This window comes from Formica exsecta, unplaced genomic scaffold, assembly GCF_003651465.1.
Source record: "Formica exsecta isolate Colony F162 unplaced genomic scaffold, ASM365146v1 scaffold812, whole genome shotgun sequence".
NCBI lineage: Eukaryota > Metazoa > Arthropoda > Insecta > Hymenoptera > Formicidae > Formica > Formica exsecta.
This window is the reverse complement of record NW_021853584.1, coordinates 36,403-51,113: the sequence shown is the minus strand read 5'-3', so window position 1 is coordinate 51,113 and position 14,711 is coordinate 36,403. Positions and strand designations below refer to the sequence as shown.

The window sequence follows — 14,711 nt, the reverse complement described above, 5'->3', positions numbered from 1 at the left end:
TAATTTTAATGCATTGCTTTTTTCAACCCTTTTATTTTATATTTTTTTTTTTTTTTTTTTTTTTTTTTTTTTTTTTTTTTTTTTTTTTTTTTTTTTATCAAGAATACGAGGTGTATTTGGGTTTTTAATATCGATATAAATTTTTTTTATACGTGTATAAACGAGTTTTAAAAACAAATATATTTTATTACAAACGAATGTATCAATATATTACAACAGTAAATATTCCCTTTCTTGATTTATGTTATAATTACATAATTACGCACCGTCCGCCGTGGAATCGATGAGATATGAGAGAATATAAAACACCGTGAGATACGACCATTTTTTAGCGGCATAACTTTTCCATTTAGTAGATGTTGTGTATATTCACCAATCGTTTATAGCCGTTGCAATCGATGTTGTATATGATACATGGGTTACGAGCAGTTACACTTTATGGATGTGAAAGGCATTTTCGCGTGCAACTTTTAAATTCTCGTCATTAACGTTAAACTTGGAATTTTGCTATTAAATTATTTTTTCGAGCTATCAAAATAAATATTTATTTTTTTCTGAGTGGGCTAAACGTTATCACGTTTTATAGCCACACAGTTTTATAGTCACGAGAGAGAAAGATGATTATATCCTTTTTTTTTTTACAAAACATGACAAGCAAAATAAAAACAATCACTGACGATGAGAAGAAATTAACTATAAATTAAAGTTAACAAAAATTAAACTAATTCATTAATTACTAATATTCACATTATTCCTTCAAGTTTAACTTCAAATATTATTGCGTTGAAAAATGTACGTAATGGTTAACTGTTATATGACAGATTGCTTGATAAAAAGTTATATCTCCCCCGAACTCGCGTCATATACGATTCGTTCTCCTCAAAATTTGTCATGCTAGCTACGATCGACCCGCAGCAATTGAAATGAAAAGATGAACGGATGCTGCGCTTCTTTGTCCGAATAAAAAAGCATGGCCTTGAATGCTGATCGACAAGAAGGCAGTCAGAAATAGGGCGCATACGCGAAGTCGGAAGAGAATAACGAACAGAGAAGCGCACCATCCGCGAAATGCGGATGGAGACAAAAGCGCGCAAATAAATAAAATTTTATTCTACGATTAGAAATCTGGAAAATCTTTATTCGCTAAATTTCTTCTCTGATTTAACGAAAAATATTAGAACAATATAAAGCCGAATATTATATAAATTACTTAAAATTTTGTACATATTATTTAATCATAATTTAATCATGCATTGTATATTGCCAACGAGAATAAATACTTAATTGCTAATTATTACGGAATCATATCTGAGAATAGATCTTTTTTTTTTTTCAAGTTTTACAACGGTAAATCTCTAAAAGTAAACAGCTTCAAACTTTTTGTTTGAAGAAGGATTATTTTCACGTTTTTATTCAATATCACTTATACGATACACACGAAATCGGCGACGAAAATGTGAAACGAGAAAACGAGGGATCGCCGACGATCGCCTCGCTAGCCTGGAAATCCAGTTACTCTCGATCCAGCAGCAGGGGTCTCAAGACAATGCGCAGAGAGTAAGCCGTGCAATGCCGCCTCGGGAGAGTTTGTTGGGTGAGCGCGACGAAAATAACTCCGGTCGAGGAGAATATTACGGCACTTTGCAATGAGGAGAGACCGATGGAAAGGAGTGAGAGAGATGGGTAGGGGGGGGGGGGCCTCACGCGCGCGAATAGAAGGGAATATTCTTGAAGAGGCTCGCGGAGAGGAGCGACGCGGAGAATCGCGCGAGCGAACGCGCATGCATTAGTCGAGGTGCATACGGATACATGTATACTTAGTGATTTGTTTATATTCTGGAATGTACTGCGTGGCTCTTTAAGAATATCTATTTGGATAGGAAATTAAGAGATACATGTGCACACATCAAATTAGAGAGATGCGTATACAAGATACATTTTTACAAATAAAAAGATATCAATATTTTAATAATATATCCTACACTTTTTAATAAGCTCGAATAGCGTGGAAAAAAAATAATAGATTCACTATTTTATCATTGCAGTCAACAAAAAGGCATAAAAACCGCGTATGCAAAGTAAAAATAAACATAAGTACATATCGTTCTGTAATCATTGCATACATTAGAGATTTAATTGAAAATTATACAGATGCAAAATCTACTAGAATTATATATTTGAAATAGGTATCTATAAGTATAAAAAGAAGAAAATGGAATATATATTTATGCAAAACAATACTCTGCAAGTTAAAACTGTAGATAACAAGATAGTATAAGTGAGAATAAAAGCAAAAATTCACAAAGTGTAATATATAAACATATTTTGTTCTAAATTTTTGACAATGCATGCGACATCCTATTTTTATTACTTTATTATTGTAATATTCGAAAATAATTAATTATGACGTAACTCTTATCTTTCTTCGGAAAAAAACTTTTTCTTTATTGTTAAACACTAATGCAAAACAATAAATTAGTTATAGAAAGATTAAAGAAAAAAGAAGAAGAGCTAAAGTGAGACCAAAGTGGAGAGATATAATCTATCTAACAAAATAATAACGGAAAAAGAGGGAAACATATATATATATATATATATATATATATATGTATTTAATGACTATACACGGCGAATCACTTGACGACTGATGATCGGCGGTCGTCTTCTCTCGATATATGACGCGATTGGTCGGCCGGCCAATGACTGGCACTCCGCTCTAGGATGCTGCGTGCCCCGGACCCCCCTTCTTTACGCGATGCATTCGCGCGATACGTACAGTGCGCTTCATTGACGGCTGCAAAACTGGTCCACCGTTCGTTCGTTCGCGTTCGTTCGGTATAAAACTCCGTTAGAACCAGTTTTCCGCGCGGTGGACGAGTCTGAGGCCTTCGCGAGCTCGCGCTACTCAGGCCCGGGCCCTTCGCCGTGTTGCACCGGCCTCGGATTTTTATCGAGATGAAAACGTTACGAAACGCTTCTTTGACCGATCATGCGATTGCATCGACCGACGCGTCTGACAGCGCGTACGGAAAATAAAAGCCCTCATTGTGGTCTTGCGGTTTTAGCGAAATTTAGAATGAAAAGTGATGATAAAAGTTCAAGATAGTATTTACACACGAGAATATTTATAAATACTTGGTGCAAGATGTATAATTATTATATAATTAGTTTTCATATCAATATTGTTCTCAATAGCGTGTTAAAATTATAATTACGATGTTTTTCAGTGACTTTAGTCAGAGTTGACAAAATTTCACATTTTTTAGATAAAATCCATGCCAGTGGTAAAAACCGGTATTTTCGGAAAAAACCGGCAGAAACTGATCCTTTCTATTAAAAATGTTAAATAGAAAATCTTTTTATCTATATTCGTCAATTGAGAGAGTGTTTTCTAATTCAAGCTTTATTCAAAATAAAATACAAAATAAATTAGAAATCGATGTAGCAAATAAATTAATTTTTTTTGTTAGAAGATGTGGAATTATTACATTTTTCTTATTAAACCAAAAATTAATAGAAAATTTAGTAACATTTATACTTTCAAAGTTTTTGTTTTAAAAATTTTACATATTAATTTTAAAAAGACTATTATTATATTGATTTTATATTTTTAAACTATAATGATTAATATAATTTATTAATTAAAGCAAAAATATTTTTTTGCATAAAGTTATGTAAAATATATTTTAGTTGTTATATATTAGTTATTTTTATAGTTTTTGCTAGTTCATTCCATTGGATAAAGTTCGGAATAATAAAACCCGGAATTTACCATGTTTTTTTTTTTTTTTCACTCACTGGACTTTATCGGCCAACCCTGACTTTAGTAGAATACTGTCATAGCACGGAAGAGTCTCTTCAGCTTTTATAACGCTGTATTAAGATCAAAATACACGCAACAAGAATTAGAAATTACGAAATCACAGTATCGCGCGAGAATTTTGGCACACACTCGGCATCATAACCGACATCTCTGGCTCCGATGTATTACGATTTCGCGTTGCTATCAGTGGCATACGCGTACCTACCTATTTATCTATCCACCTATCTACCTACCTACCTACCTACTCTTGATGCACACACGTTCACGCGCGCTCGCCTTTCACATATGCGATCCGACACGCACTAACACCGGGAAGGCCCGCCGCTGCCAGCATGTCTGCCAGCGCAACAAGCGGAATCCGAGCACTTGCGAAATCGGTCGAGACACACTCCGGGGATCGAGACTCGACGACGGCTTCGCCGCACATTCTATAGACATAACTCGCGTACGAGCCGTCTCCTATAAAAACGTCCGATTACGCAATGACGCGTAATTTAATAATGGATAATGCATCGTTGATGATAAAGATTCCGACGCGAATATAAAATTTATCACTCTTTGGCAAAATGACCGCGTATAACATTATTGACATTCGTGTGGAAACTGTTGTTAACGATCGACGTGAGCATGCCAACGATACGTGTCGTTCCGTCGTCTTTGACTTGACGTGTGTTCGTGTCATTGAGCGGTGACAAGCTCCGCGAGTAATGTAGTAACGCTTTTATTCTCGATTCGCGAGCGATTACTCATTCCTGGAATACGAGCTGATTCTTTTTTCGAGATAGAGAGAGAGAGAGAGAGAGAAAGAGAGAAATATTCTCTACAATTATATTTTTTACATTCTTTAATTAGTTACTAATTACAAATGGATATCAACTTAATCGAATGATAAATGAAATTCCAACAACTTTATGTTAATAAATGTGAAGTTCACGTTTGATAGACTGTCAAGTATGGGAATTATAATGTTAAGCAAACTTTATGAATATATTATCGTAATATCGTCAGTCCATGCGGCTTGCAGGAAAAAAAAAAACCCGCTTAATCCGGGAATTACATTGCATCTAGATTGCACAAAATTATATTTACTCGTCTTAATGGTAGCCTGTCGACATAGACACGCCTCCGTCAAAGTCGCCGGTAACAACAAAGAGACTCTTTCGAGAAACATCATATCGTCCATTCTCACTGTTCTTTGTCGAGTCGTAAACACAAAAAGGCCGATAAATTCGAACGTCATCATCTATCAGATGAAAAAAAAAATAAATAAATAAATAAAAATGAAATGATGAAGCGATATCAGCGCAAACATATTCTGCAAACGTGCTGACAAAGCGCTACTTTCGTGAATGCACTTTGTTGAATCTCCCCTATCGGCGTTAAAATAAGCACCGGAGTAAGGAAGCACCGTAAAAAAAGGGTAGAGAGAGATCATGAACGAGGAGGAGATGGCGGCGACGGTTGTGAGAAGGAAGGGAACGACGGTGGTGGCTGCGACAGCGACGCGGAGGAAAAAAAGAGATGAGGAAAAAGAGAGTCGCGGGGAGGAGGAGAAGAAGAAGAAGAAGAGTGGCTAACCGGCTGGCCGCAACACAAACTCGAAGTAAACCAAACCTACCGGTCCTACCGCTCGCTACCACTACCACCTACCGAACTATTACCTGTAACCAGTCTATATCTGGACTTCGCTTTGCGTCTTTCTTTTCCTTTCTTCCCTTCTCTCTTTCTCTCCTCTCTCTCTCTTTTCCTTTTTTCCTATCTCTTTTATCCGATGCACCGTGTGTACTAGAATAGTGAAATCCCCCTGTGCTCACTGCACCTTGGACTGACGTGGCCGTCTCCCACGCGATTAAGAAACGATTCTCTTCACGAATCTTGTATTGATCCCTCAAGTTACATGACAACGCAAAATATATCTTGTCTTAATTTTTTTTCTAACTTTTGGAGCAAAGTAGTTTTTAATTTTTTAATTTCTTCATTGAAACTCTTATACAATTGCTATAACGCTTGCATTTTGTGATACTCATTCAAATCATTGTATATATTGCCCGGTAATTCAAAGATTTTATATAAACTTTTATATAAATTGATTCATAAGCATTTCGTTATCGTGAGTTGCACGAGGGATACACTGTTTATTAAACCAGGAAATTGTGGGTAAAAATTGCAAAGTTTTTTAGAACGTCGATGTTTCAATTAACGTTACAGATAAAATACAAAGATATAAGATATATTTTCATTCTTTTATTCTGATTGTTTTTATTAAATTTATATTTTTTGTTTTACATACATACAATACGTTAGGAATATACGAAGGAAATATTTAATCATGGAATATTTTTTGAATAATTTTGACATCTTATTTTTTTTCTTTATAATTGATTGCGTCCAGCATTTTGCATAATTGATGGCTGCAAAGATAAGCATCGGAATATTTTCTTTGGAGAATATGTCATATATAATGTATTAAAGATTATACGTGTATATATTATATTATACGACTTGTTCGTGTATATAAATCTTTTGTGCGGATGCTGTGAGATAAGGTATTTATTTCTTCCACTTCACCACACTTTATTCTTATACAATGTTTTTATATAAGAGAAGTATTTTTAATACGGAACTAAAGATCGATTTCGCCCTAATATTTCTTGAGGATAACTTTTTTTTATATTCTTTTTTTACTTTTTAAAATTAAATTTTCTTAATTTTCCGTCTACGTAACTATAATTTAAAACGGATAATGAATCAAGTTGAGCTTGGTTTGCTTTGTCCAAACTGATAGTGCAATCAAGCCTAACTCTGAACTGAACGTTGCATTCTGTATATTCATAGATTTAAATTCTTATATCTAGTTGTACTAACAATAAGTTGAATATTACGTTATTATTATAATCTTTGATCGATCTTCGATGATTTATAAATAATTTATCTCAGGACAAAATAGATTTATTTATATACTGTAAATCAACTTAAACAGATACTGTCAAATATTTCTTTTTAAATAAATATCGAAATGGCAACAGTAAAAACTGTAATAATCTTTCCTAGCAAAATTTAATTAAATTATATATTATACTTTGCAGATTTTAAAGTACCAGTGTGCATTTTGTGTCTTAAGATTTTTTATTAAACGAAAATCTAATTAATAAGAAATTAGAGAATAATATACTGTTTCTGTTCAATGATGAGAATTACAGTCTGTCGAAATATTTTTTTAATTTAAATTGATTATAATTCAGAAACAAAAAAAGTGTGTTAATTTCATTCTTATTGAAAAAGAAACGATTAAAAATATTATCATGTGCATTTAATGCGATTACTACCGTACAAGCTCTGTTGAAGAACGTTTTGATATATTTACACGCGAGTTACGTGTAATGTAAATTTTAAAATTGCCTGTGTACCGACTTAATCCAGCTCACATGGCCCGATGATTAGGAATCTGTGAGTGTCGCCTCAATTACGCACGTGATTACATTTATAGTGGCGAGACGGTATATACCGTGGCGTTGATAGACGTGACACGCGCCAAACAGGTGTGTTTAATCCGGTCGTTTAAATCGAGTCCACGAGATTACGCATCCGTTATTTCTACGATGCTGTCTCGGGCGCACCATGACCGCAAAATCCCTTCGTGCCTCGGTTATCGATCATAACGGATCGCGATGATCGCCACAGTCATAGATGTAACGATCTGCGGCATCAATCGCACATTTTTTAAAGATTGATTGATTCTCGCAGCTGCATCGACGTCCTCGCGGTAGGTTTAATTTTTTTTGCGACATTCCTCAAAGCCATGCCCATATTATTTACTATTGACAATGTGTGTGGTTAATTTTAGTATATTAAAGCGTAAAAAGTTAATATTTTAAAATAATATAAAATAATATGAAAACGTATACAATTAATATATTAGAATGTATAGTTAAATATTTAATATATAAAAATGTACATTTTTAACAGAATAATATTTCTATTATAAATATATCTCAAATATATATTAATTATATATTTTTCTAGTATATATCTCTCTTAACAAAAAAAAAATAGGAAAGATAATTATTCTCTGTGTTTATTTTCTCATAATAAATAGAATGCAATTTATAAATACAGATTTAAAAATAACAAATACGCAAAATTAAGTTTGCCTTCTTATTAATATACTTTGCGTCACAGTGACGTAAAAAAACGTACATATCTCTCGTATTATCACTTTTTGTTTGCATGTTTTTACTGCATCTTTAATCGGTTTTATAATATATGTTTGATATCCGACCGTTATCGCGTGTAATGTTTCTATAATTATTCTTTTATCGAGTGCTTAATACATTATTATATCTTCCAGGTGGCTTGACGTCCAGGCTGAAACTGTGAAGAGTATAGATTGGCAGCATTATGCTTGCAACGTAGCATCAAAACTTCGACCATCTTCTTCTTGAATCGCGCTACGATGTTGTTTAGGTAAGTTTGCGTCTTATTCACTACTAGACGTTATACACAAATACATACACAGAATTATATTTTTTTTATTATCGACTTTTAAATTGAAATTTAATAATAATTTTGATAATTTTATTTTTATAAATCTAACTTTAGGACGACTTACATTGATTTTCAAGATTTTAAATTATTTTATTAATGACGAATGTCATTTCTCGCGATTAAAGGCAAAAATGATATGAGATATTAATAAAAGAATGAAAAATTTTTTAAGCGCGAGATGTTTCCGTGTAACATATATTTGCAATACACACTTTTCGTTCGTATAGACGAGTAGAAACGCGCATGATATGCAGATCGTATTCATATATATTCGTAGAACTTTGATGCGAGAACTTGTGCAAATCATTCCTATTAACAACCGCTAAAATAAAAATACGACAATTATGCACATTCATGGCACGTGTCGCGAAAACGGGAGACACTCTAATCAGAGCTTGATCAATACGCAATTTATAATCAATCTTAATCTTTTTTAGTTAAATAGGATGAATATAAAACAATGCTTTATAAATTTCTAAAGAGAAATTAGATGGCATGAGAATATACATATAATTGATATATATATAAATAAATAATTATATAATAATTGCATTGTGTAAAATGTTTCATATGGCAAAACCAATCGTATAATAACGGGATAATTCAGTTGATACAGACAGACTATGTCGTATCTTTCTTAGAGGCGTTCGACAATGGGCGCCACCGCCCGGCGTCGCTGCAGTTAATGTGAATGCGCTATTTAATATCGGCGCGCGAGAAACGACGTCTCACAGCAGATATTATAAATACGTGTTATCGCATATATGCCGGCGTACTATTTTAATGTGTTATCTCCATCCACGTCCGTCACGGAACCACAAACACGCCCGTTCGCTCGGCTCCCGCGCTCGATTTCTGCGCGTCTCTTCGGCGAACTGGATGCATCATGATAGTGCATCTCCTCTTTACATACGATGCAATACTACGTACATTCTATGAAAAAAATCGCGCGTAAAGTGTAAATGCTGTTTAATTATAAACTACGTTTTGCATTATCGAATCAGATAATGTATGTCTGATAAATAAATATTTAATTAAAAAAATTAAGAATAAAGTTATGTTTAATAAAATTGAGCTACAACATACGTGATACAAGATACTTTTTCCAAATTACAAGTCTAGTTTATATCGTTTTGATGTGATATATTAGACAGATGTCTTTTTTTTATAATTAATCTTTTTTGAAATTTATTATTTATTCAGAATATATTATTTTATTATACGTATTATAAAACAATTATTAATTAATTAAAATATTGCATAATAATTTTTAAGCCATTATTTTTATTAAATAAATATACGATTTTAACTTATGGAAACTTTATTTTGATTAAACATATTATTTTGTTAATACTTTTCTATTGAAATAATTAATACACTCTATCTTTTATATAGAGAAACATAAAGTAGATGAAATTTCTTCTATTATTAAGTCGCAGAAAAATATTAGTTGTACTTTTAATCTTTGAATGCAACTTTTTTTGCATTTTGCAGCTCTTGTTGCATTGCATAAAAATATTTTCTTACGCTCGGCGTAAGAAAATGATATATGTACTTTTATTTACGAATTATCTATGGCAATAAACCAAAATATTATATAAAACGAGAAAAGAATATCACTACTTTTGTCATACATTACAAAAGACGCTTTGAACACGCACTAGAGAAAGAACGCATAATATTCAGATATATGCAGCTCGGTGCAACTGCGCGTGTGCACTCTCATGTTTTCATATGATAATTCTACATATGTTTTGTGCGGCCATGTTGAAGGGCCTGAGAGCAATGAGACAAATTACGGAGATTGTACATATAAAGAAACACACACATGATACTTACGTGAAGTTAACCTTCCTTTTGAAAAAATTAAATTTCTATACGTCATTTAATTGCACATTATTTTCACACGGTTGCCATTTTTTATTTGCGCACATCAAGATAAAGTAATTATCAAAAAAAAAAATTGGAAGGCTAACTTTATATTAACTCCTCAATTGAACAGAGCAAGTAAGCAGAGTGAGCAGAGCGAATCTTTTGAGCGATTATTTATTATCTGCTAAAAGCTTTTTTTTTCAATTAGAGATTATTATTGCATACTTTGTTAAACGAAATGTTTCGAAGTTGAATGATTAATTATTCGACGATGTTATAAATTAGTACGAGCAAAAAATTTCATGCTTGAAATATAATTTATAAAATAATTATATTTACGATAAATATACATTTTTATTATTATAATGTATTTATGCATAGCAGAGTAAAGTTCTTCACACATAATTATATTCCATCACTTTCTTTGATTGCTATAATGCAATTTGTAATTTGAATTTATATGTGTTTTGATGAGAGGTATACTAAAGCTGGATAATATTTCTCAATGCTTTATTTTACTTCGTTTATCGCCTATTTGTAATAATAGATCGCCGAAATAATCGAGTAAACATCATAATTATGATGCTACGTAGTGAATAATTTCTGGTTGTTGTATCAGAAGAGTCATGGAATTCTGCCAAATCCTTGAAAGAGAGCCGACATTCAAACGCGCGCGCGGTTAAAATTTGTGTGAATTATATTGACATCTCATGTAAAAAAGAGCTTAAATGTATATTTGTATATGATAATTGATTAATCCTACATTGTACTTGCAAACGGCGTTCGTTCGTTGACTGCGTTTTTTATGACGTTCCATGTTCTCCGCCTTTGATAGCTTCTTTCAATAAGCCATTAAGTACATTGACACTGTTTCTATCATTAGACGCTCATTAAAAAGCCGACGAAAGCATAGGCACACATGTAAAGGAAATAACAAATAACTATTTTTATATGTGTGTCTTATTCAAGCAACATTTTCTTAAGATGATAGTATCATAAAACGTATACTAAGTTTCGACATATTGAATCCTTGTAAAAAGTATTGGAGTTTTTTTTAGTTTCAGGTAAATAATGTTTAAAAACTCGTAATATTTCAAATAGCAAAACATATCGCATCTCGATTAAAATTACTTTAAAGCGCGGTTAAAATTTGTGTGAATATTCCGAAGTTCGCATAAGTAGATCGCATGTACACTCTCAATTACGTTATATCTAAGCAAGATTAAGAAAACATACGCGATCGCGGCTGTTGCTTCCATTGGAAATCCGCCAACTATCTTCTGAGAACATAAATTCTAGGTCGAATCTGATTTGCCAAATCGTCGACACATGTTGATAAAAACAGTCGCAGAGATTTCAAGTTTGTTGATTAATTGCCGAAATACAGAAGTCTATAATGTTTCGACATCATTAAAATTTAATTTTAATTAAAGAGCACGAAGAAAACAATAATAAATTTAATATATTGTAATAAATTTATAATATAATTTCTATATAACTTGCTAACATATTTTTTTTGAAGTATATTTCATCGGAAATATTAAATCTTAAAATTCAAAAAATTCTTCAAATTTTATGTAAATCCGCTCAACTGTTTTTACATTTAATGTAATATGATATAACAAGCGGACAATTGAAACATAATGTAATACGAATTCGTTTCGATGAATCTCGGATACATATTGTTGACTCCAATATCTAACGCCCGCGAATCATTGTAATCGGCGGATGCTGGTAAGATATTATAAATATTATTATTATAAAAAGAAGAGAAAAGATTCATGGAGTGTGATAACGGAATAAAATAGATGAATTTATACACACTCGTATCGTGCAATTCTTAAAGATCAAATCATAAAAGTTAATTATTGGAGATAATGATTTTTAAATTTTATATTTAGGAACTTTTTTGAGTTCATAAATAGAGGTATAATCAAATCTATCGAAATATTACAACTATAACAAATAAATTAATGAATTATGACTTCGGCTCTCTTTCAATGCTCTTTCAATACTTATATGGAAATTATTGATATATACACAATTAAAAAATATATTTTAAATATTTATAATCTCATATTAATCAATCTTAAAATATTCAAGTTTTTCAATTTTTTAAACATCATTAAAGCATGTTGTTTTTTGTATGAAAGAAAAATTACATGCACGAAGAAAACAATAATAAATTTAATATATTGTAATAAATTTATAATATAATTTCTATATAACTTGCTAACATATTTTTTTTGAAGTATATTTCATCGGAAATATTAAATCTTAAAATTCAAAAAATTCTTCAAATTTTATGTAAATCCGCTCAACTGTTTTTACATTTAATGTAATATGATATAACAAGCGGACAATTGAAACATAATGTAATACGAATTCGTTTCGATGAATCTCGGATACATATTGTTGACTCCAATATCTAACGCCCGCGAATCATTGTAATCGGCGGATGCTGGTAAGATAAGTGGTGGGTATACTCAGGTGTCGCGTGGTGACCAAATGTTGCCACACCCGTGTACATTTACAGCAGAGTAACGTGAGATATTATATCGGTACAAAACACACCGATGCGAAGAGTAGTCGCGATAATAACAAGATCCATGTGCGCGCATCTCTTGTACTACATATCCGCATATCGTTCTACAATTACTGCCTTGTAACGCAATCCACACCGCCACATTAGCACGTATGTTTATGCATATCACGTGTACAAAACATACCGTTAGAGGCCCGAATGTATTTCGAGATCGCGCACTTTGTCGATGCCCGTTAAACGGTACGTTTGCAAACGCAAACAACAAAGATAAACACGAATGGCAAAAACGAATTTCTTTCTTCCATTAGGTATATTAATTATTATTGCAATTTGTATAGAGTGTGTCACTTTTTTCATTTTTTATTTTTCTTTTTCTGTCACAAATCGTATTCCAAAATTCAAGAGATGTGATCGAATGTTTTATACCAATTGCTATATATAACCAGGATTGATTCAGCGTTTTCAATTGAACACATTTGGACACATTCACGGTCTAGCAGAAGAGAATTCCAGGGAGAAAGAGCAGATTTATCACTGTTGAACTAAACGATATGCACTGCGAGTATTGACCCTAGATTGCGTAAAGCGTAAACGCACGCCGGACGCGTTGCCGTAGCTTCTCCACGATTTAATTTTCCGTATCGATTTCGTTTTAGCAGAAGCAAATATTGTGAAAAAAAAACAAACATGCTTTGTCGTCTACGAGATAATGAAACGGTGGATAATATATGAAACGTATGCTTTGGATTATTTATCAGAAGAGTAAATTTTTTAATGAATTGTTCTCTAGATTAGAGAAATCAATTTTCATATTATTTAATTTAATGTGTCACACACATATGATTTTAACAGATAAAATATTGATAGAATTTTAGATGATTATATATTATTAATAGGATTAAAGAATATGTAAAAAGATTCTTGAATTCTAATCTTTTTCGAAATCTTGAAAAATGAGATGAGATTCGTGGGATTTTATTATTATTGCGTGAATTTGTTCTGAAATAACGAGCCAGAAATTATTCTCTATGTTTTTTTTTATTTTAATTCTAAAAAACGGCAGATTATATATCTTTAAAATTGACAAAGTTGTATGTTAAGTTATTCTTAATGTTTTATAACTCTTGAACGATTCAACTACAAACGATTCCGAAGATATATCAACGATTTTTTTATCTTAAAGTTAGATAACAGATATCTAAAAGAAAAAATATCTGTATTTTTTTGTAGCTTTGACTACGAACGAAAAATATTGTTATTATAAATAACTACAAACACAACACCATTATTTTTTGTAAATTAAAAATTGAATTTATTAAAAGTAGAGATTATATATAAGTACAGCCTACTTTTGTTTGCGCTTATACGAAGTAATTATACCTACTATCAAGAAGAAGTAATAGTTTTATTCTACAATAAATATCGTAAAAAAAAAAAATAAATAAACTGCACGACAAATAATTTTAACATTGGCGAATTTGCAAGTTTTATTTTCGTTTAACTTACATAGTAAATGTCTTACTTAATCATTTAAAAATAATTTAGCCCGAACGGGCGAACAAAGGTAATGGCATTGAACGCCATGTATGTTTCAAATAGTGTTATTTTTAGCTTCTTATCGACTTATATTTGTTTCGTGTATCAGTTACGTCTTTTGCGAAGACTTGTTTAATTTACGCCGTTATTAATAGAAAATTACTTTATCATGATGACTTGTTTTGTTCATCGTTAAACCTTTATTGCTACAATACGCCAACATCAAAAATCATGTGATATGCCACAACCTCCATTAATCTAGCGTTTCTATTACGAAAAATTAATTTATTTGGATGACAATTAAATGATTAATTTATTAATAATTTCTAATTTGTTGTTTTAGTCCCGAATTTTTATTCCTTTTATTATATACAAAAATAAATATTAATA

General features: G+C 31.8%; 1 protein-coding gene across 1 annotated transcript in view; it reads left to right on the top strand.

The window, feature by feature from the left end:
* Positions 1 to 14,711, top strand: part of LOC115244373 — a 52,610-nt gene that overhangs the window by 21,811 nt on the left and 16,088 nt on the right. Inside the window, exon 2 of the mRNA XM_029821966.1 lies at positions 8,172 to 8,287. The gene's annotated coding sequence lies outside the window, so the exon portion shown is untranslated. The remainder of the gene's footprint in view (positions 1 to 8,171; positions 8,288 to 14,711) is intronic.